At 33.5% G+C, this 6523-nt stretch overlaps 1 pseudogene; it reads right to left on the reverse strand.

Annotated features, from left to right (window-relative positions):
• Window positions 1–4483: 4483 nt before the first annotated feature.
• Window positions 4484–4911, reverse strand: LOC113256157 (60S ribosomal protein L26-like; annotated as a pseudogene).
• Between the last annotated feature and the right edge of the window lie 1612 nt (window positions 4912–6523).

The following is a 6523-nucleotide window of genomic DNA, read 5'->3' on the forward strand; positions in this document are numbered from 1 at the left end:
GTTTATTGATTACTTCCTTTCATTTCTTTGCTGAAGCTTTCTGTTTTTATATTTGTTCCAAAGATGATCATAATTACTCATTGAAGCACTTTTATTGTGACTGCTTTAAAATAATGGTCATATAATTCTGCCATTACTGTCATCTTTGAAGGCATCTATTGTCTGTTTGCATTCATTTTGAGATCTTCCTGTTTTTTGATATAACAGGTTATTTTTTACTGAAACCAGGACATTTTGGATATCATAAGATGGATCTTTTCTAAACTTTTTTATTTTAGCTAGTTATTTGACAGTTCACCAGGAGGAAGGGGAACACCACTTTGATACTTTCAGGTAGACATTAATGTCTAGATTCACTGCTTGGCCTCTGCTGTACTCAAGGCAGTAGGTCTTTTCATTGCCACTTGGCAGGAATGGGATTTCTGTCTTAGTATGTATTCTCCACTGATACCATATTGGGATTGTCCTTGTGATCTCTAAGTGATGGTAAAAGACCAGACTCTTACTGAGCTTTCTCTGACACCGTCCTGGTGGGGTGTTCAGGTATCTCATTATATCCTTGTGAGGATGGAAGTCTAAACTCATTTGGGCTTTGTTGGCATGGATGGTAGTGGGGCAACAGTTTTTTATGGTATTCAGCAGAGTATATTGTGTATTGTCTAAAAATTTTCTTCTTACAAAATTGCCCTTTTCTCTGTGGTTAGAAAGATCAGGCTTTTGTTGGAAATTTTTGTTTTTTTCTATGTCCACTGTCATTTCCAGGTTGCTGGCTTTCTTAGCTCCATGTCTGGGGTATATGAGGCAAAAAGAATATCCAAGGAACACACCATAGTGTTATCTTTCTTGTATCAAGATCCCTAGTTAATTGGTTTCTTCTCTACACTTTTCAGAATGTATGTTTGTTTTGTATGTAATATTCAGGATTTTTAGTTGTACTGGTGGGAAAAAAGAGGAAAGAGTGTCTACTTCATCTTTCCAGAAGTGGAGGTCCTCCAATCAGTTTGACCTTTTGCATTTAATGGCATCCTCAAGTATATAATAAATATTTCTTTGTAATTTCTTTATTTTCCTTGTGGTAATATGTTATATAGATAATACCGTTTTTCTTTAACAAGGGATAATCCTTATTTGCTAATATTAATATTAGATATTTCAAAATCATGATATACATGCTTAAATTTAACTCATTTTAACAAGTAGATTTTCATAAAATGACATTATTTTATATTTATTTGCACCAATGCAGCCAGCTTAACAATGGGAGTAATTAAACTCAAAATTTAATAATATATCATTAGTTTGTTTTATTAGTTATAATTGGACCAACTAAACATTTTTTTAGTTTGATTAATTTTATATTTGAGTTAATTATTAGGCCATTTTGGTTTTCAGAACTGTGCAGTCTGCCAGAAAAAAGAAACTATATATGTTTTAATGATGTAATTTTAGTTTTTCTCTTTTATGAGAGACCTTCTAGCTTTTATATGCAGCATGTAAAATAATAAAGACAAGGGCCACAAGAACAGACCAAAGCCTACTTACTGTCTGTATGGATATCAGTGACAATAAGATTACTACTGATCTATACTTATTTTCCAAACCCAAGAACTAACCTAGGAAAATTTTACTTACTGTCTTACTGTGCTCAACTTTGTCATAAAATCTAAGGTTTTCAAAGCAAAATTTTGTTGAAACATAGTCAGGACTTATATTACCAGTGATCGAGTTTCAGGAAGGGTAAAGGCTCTTTTAGAAGCCATATTCTATTTAAAAAGAGAAAAAAGAAGTATGTAAATACCATTAAAAAAGATCTGCTTAAAGAGGAAAATAAAGGGGGGGTGCCTGAAGAACATCAAAGTGATTGTAAAGCTCTGCTATACAGCTAGGTGTAGACTTTGGAGAACTCAGCTTTTAGCAGTTACATCTTGAATCAACAGCACTTATAAAGTGTTTGAACTTTGAAATTTTAAAGTTTTTTTTCTTTAAGTAATTTTTATGCCAAACATGGGGCTTGAACTCACAACCCCATGATCAAGAGGCAATTGCTCTACCAACTGAGCCAGTCAGGCACCCTTTAAACTTTTATGTTTTACTTTATTCTATTTTTAAGTATTTATTTATTTATTTAAGAGAGAGCGAGAGCCCACACGTGTGCATGGAAGGGGGGAAGGGCAGAGGAAGAAAGAGAATCTCCAGCAGATTCTCCACTGAGCGTGGAGCGGGACTCAAGGCTCAGTCTCATGACCCTGAGATCATGACCTGAGGTGAAATTAAGAGTGGGATGCTTAGCTGACTGAGCCACCCAGGTGCCCCAAACTTTTACATTTTAGAGATTTATTTATTGTTTTAGAGAGAGAGCGCTGGAGGGGAGGAGCAGAGGAAGAGGGAGAGAAAATCCAGGCAGACTCCATGCTGAGTATGGAGCCCAACTCCGAGCTCAATCCCCCGAACCTGAGACCATGACCTGAGTCCAAACCAAGAGTCAGACAGCCAGCAAACTCTGCCACCCAGGTGCCCCTGGAACTTTTACATTTTAAACAGCAATTGTATTGGTTCCATTTTTCTCTTGGTCTATGACCTGAAGACTCAACGGACCTTTAGATGCCCATTTTTTCTAAAAGAACTGTCTGAGATAATCATCTCCTTTGCATGCACAGTATCTGCTATGTAGTTAATGCTAAAGGTGTATGCTAGGAAAAATACGGATGAGAATGACATTGCATTCTTCTCATTGTTTTATTCCATTGCTGCTACACTCATCCATTTCTTAATTGATTATATTCCTCTTGAAGACATTTTAATGTCTTTCCATTACCTGTAGAACATCATTTAAATTAATTAATTTGTTATTCCAGGCCTTCCATTAAGTTAAAATATAGATTAAAATATATCTTCTGATTTTACTTTTACTGATTATCTATTTGTAATAATCACGTTGATGATGATGACAGTAATAATAATAATGTCCGGCCATATATAACATTTGTCAGACATTATTCTGAGCCCTTCACATGTATTAAAATTTTAATCCTCATTTAAATTTAATCCTTATTTAAATTTAATTTAATCCTCATTTAATTTAATCCCTATTCAAAGAGGCAGATACTATTATATTCACCTCTTTATACAAGAGGTAACTGAAACAAAGATTACTTAAATAACTTGCTCAGTCATAGAGATTTTTGGAGGAGGTCATAAAGAAAATGTGACCACCAGTTGACACACAAACTGGACCCTTGCATTTGGAGGCTCCCTATCTTTGGGATGTGTGTTCTGCTTGCCTTCCCCATTCCTAGAAGCTGCTCCATGTGTATGTCTTGAGATAGAAATGTGGTGTTGAGGCTATGCAGATATTAACTTCAATTAACTTTACTTAGAAAGTATAGTTAATTTTTGCATGATATTTATGAGAGGCCCTCAATGTTTTTTTCAACTGTCAAAAATATTTTTAGAACAATTATTAAAAGTCAAAACCATTAATAAATTGTGTTTTCATCAGGATTAGCTTTTGACTTGAATCTAGACTTGATTTTCTCCAGATGAGGTGAATTGCTTTTTCCATATAGATGCATGTTATAGTTTTTATTGAAATTTTTTAAATTCTCTTAATCTTCTCTTAAACAATATCCGTGATACTGGCGGTGGGAGAAGAATCTCTTTTTTATTGATACCTTCAGTTGCCAGGAAGAATTGGTCATACAGAGTTGAATGAATATATTTTGAATGAAATTAATTTAGTTATTTGCTATAGGACTTCAGTGAAGAGATTATCTGTCGGCTGCCTCAGGTTTCTAGAAAGTATTAAACTTCTCATGATAATTAATCTAATAATCACCAACAATAGAATGAAAGATTTCATCACAACCAATTATTAATTCCTTTTCCTTTTCACAACATTCATTCTGCCCACATTTATCAAAGGGCAACTATCGGATGATGTATCTCCTAACACTTTCTTAACCTAACAGTAATTACAAAATACAGGACAAAGTAAAAGGTAGGCCACAGTTGATGCTTCTAAACATGTCTTAGAATAATTATTAGAAAAATATCTACTTCTGAAACCATGAGAAAAAATTTAAGCAGAAACATGTTCATCATTTCAGATGTTTATTCTTATTTTTTGTGGATGAAAAGGACACAATTGTATTTCCTTATAATAAACTTTGTTCCTTTCCCATCTATTTCCTGAAAGAGTTTTTTATAATCTGTTCCATTTCTTAAAAATTGGATACAGTTTATAACCATCTGGGCCTGATATTTTCTTTGTGGGAATAACTTGATTATGACTTCTTTTTTTTAATATATAGCTATTCAGACATTCTATTTTCTTTAAGTTTGGTGAGCTGTGTTTACTAGGAATTGTCTGTTCTATTCAAGTTATTGAACTTACTTGCAAAAAGGTGTTCATAAAAGGTATTTTTCATTTTATCCTTTTTTTTCATTTTTACAGTTTTTATTTAAAGTCATATATAAGATTACTTTATTCCTGCATCTCCTCAATTGTTACTTCCTTACATTTTCCCTTTTCCTTTCCTACTTTGCCAGATGTTTCATGTTCAAGGATCATTTTGAAGTCTTTGTCCGGTTTTAGTCTAGTGATAACCACCTTGCTAGGGTGAATGTCCACGTGGACAGTCATGCCATCCACCTTCTCTTGCTGCACCTGTTCAGTGTAGATGATGTATTTCTTCCTGTAAACCTCGACTTCTTTGCCAATTTGCTGACGTTTGTAGTGTCCTCACATAGTCTACTTCATCATCCTTTCGTGTGGGCATGGATCAAACATTGTACTTCTATCGCAGCTCTTTGGAAAGAAAGGAAGACAATCTTCCTGCGAATGTGGGAAGACTTAAATGTCTTTTACAGTTCTTTCTCTCTGTTAGAAGTCACAAAGGGACTGAACTTCATTTTGGCTGCTGGCACTTCAGTGATGGCCGCAAAAGGGAAGAGCTCACTTTATCCTTTTAATGTCTGTAAGGTCCATGGTAATATCTATCCCCTCTTACATTTCCGATTTTCTCTTTTCTTTCTTTTTTTGCCGAGTCTCTAAGGGGTAATTTGATTTTGTTAAACTTTTCAAAGTACCAGAATTTTATTCTTCTACATTTCCTCCAACAGTTGGTATGGTCCATCTTTTTAATTTTATCCATACTAGTGAGTGGTAATAATTATATTGAACATTTTTTGTATTTTTGATTGCAGTCCATACATCTTAAAACAGCAAGTAATGTTTAATGAGAAGATAGTAGCAGTACACATTCATGTTGATTTAATTAGAAGAAATTATTTACAAAAAAATGGGAGGACAGATATTAAATACAGAAATAATATTTTTAAAAAAACTCTCAACAACGGAAGCAGTGAATTGTATTACTTAGAGAGAGGGAGAGAGAAGAGAGATGGAGAGAAAAACAGAGAGAAAGATTGGATATATTAATAATTTATTGCTTTGTTGAAGTGCTAAAGGGAGGCTGCCTAAATTATCTTGATATATTTGTGTATGTATATGTTAAAATATATTTTATTAATAATTGTATACATTTGCGTGACTAATTTACTATTTCTTATCTTCTTTTTGGAATATTTCACCTGTGAAACCTTGACTATAATGAGACTATGCTGACACTGTTATTTATTTTTTTAATTTCATTTCCAAGTAGTTTCTTGTGCATCTTTTTCTTTATAAACTACTTCCCTAAAACCGTAAATTCATTTATTTCTAAAATATTCTATTTTCTGCAACTGAAATAAACTTCAGATGCTTGTAACTTGATAACAGTAGTTGTTATTATTTTTAATATTGTTAATATTACAAGATATTAATGTTAATATTATAAGATATTAATGTTAATTATGATATTTATTTTTCTCTAGGCCAAGATTGATTTCAGCCCAGCTACTTTTCAAGTTTTACCTTAAAACAGGCCTTCTCAGGAACACTGACAACTGCATTCCATGGGGAGGTGAGGTAAGTCCCAGGAATTCATAAAATACAGCTTCATATCTGAACTGTGCTTCTGAGCTACTTGAAGAGGATGAGGAACTGATGGGCCATGTGCTTTGTTGATAGCAGGACTTACTTGGTTTCCTATTGTTCCCCACTGAGCTCTTAAATCTTATTTATTCTGAAGGACTGTGGAGAGGGATTAAGCCTGCCTGAAAGCAGCAGTGGTAAATCAGAGGGTAAAAATAGAAAAAATCATATATTCTTGCATTATTGGTGCTTGATATTTCCTGGAATATTGATTAATTGACTCTAATTTATTGACTAATGACTATATTTTCTTATGTCTTTAGTCCTTATGCCTTCATGATACATTTTCTCATTTGATTTCACTGTTCAGCTTCTAGGCTGTCCAGTGACCTAATTAAATCTTAGATAATAGGCTATTTTCTCCTTCCTCTAAAATGTAATTGTATATTGATATTAATAGTTCATCTGTTATCCTCTGAAGCAACACAGAATAAACCTACACTCCTATTTATGTAGAACATCTTAAATGATGTCAATGCAGTGATC

The sequence above is a fragment of the Ursus arctos genome, unplaced genomic scaffold (assembly GCF_023065955.2).
Source record: "Ursus arctos isolate Adak ecotype North America unplaced genomic scaffold, UrsArc2.0 scaffold_4, whole genome shotgun sequence".
Taxonomy (NCBI): Eukaryota; Metazoa; Chordata; class Mammalia; order Carnivora; family Ursidae; genus Ursus; species Ursus arctos.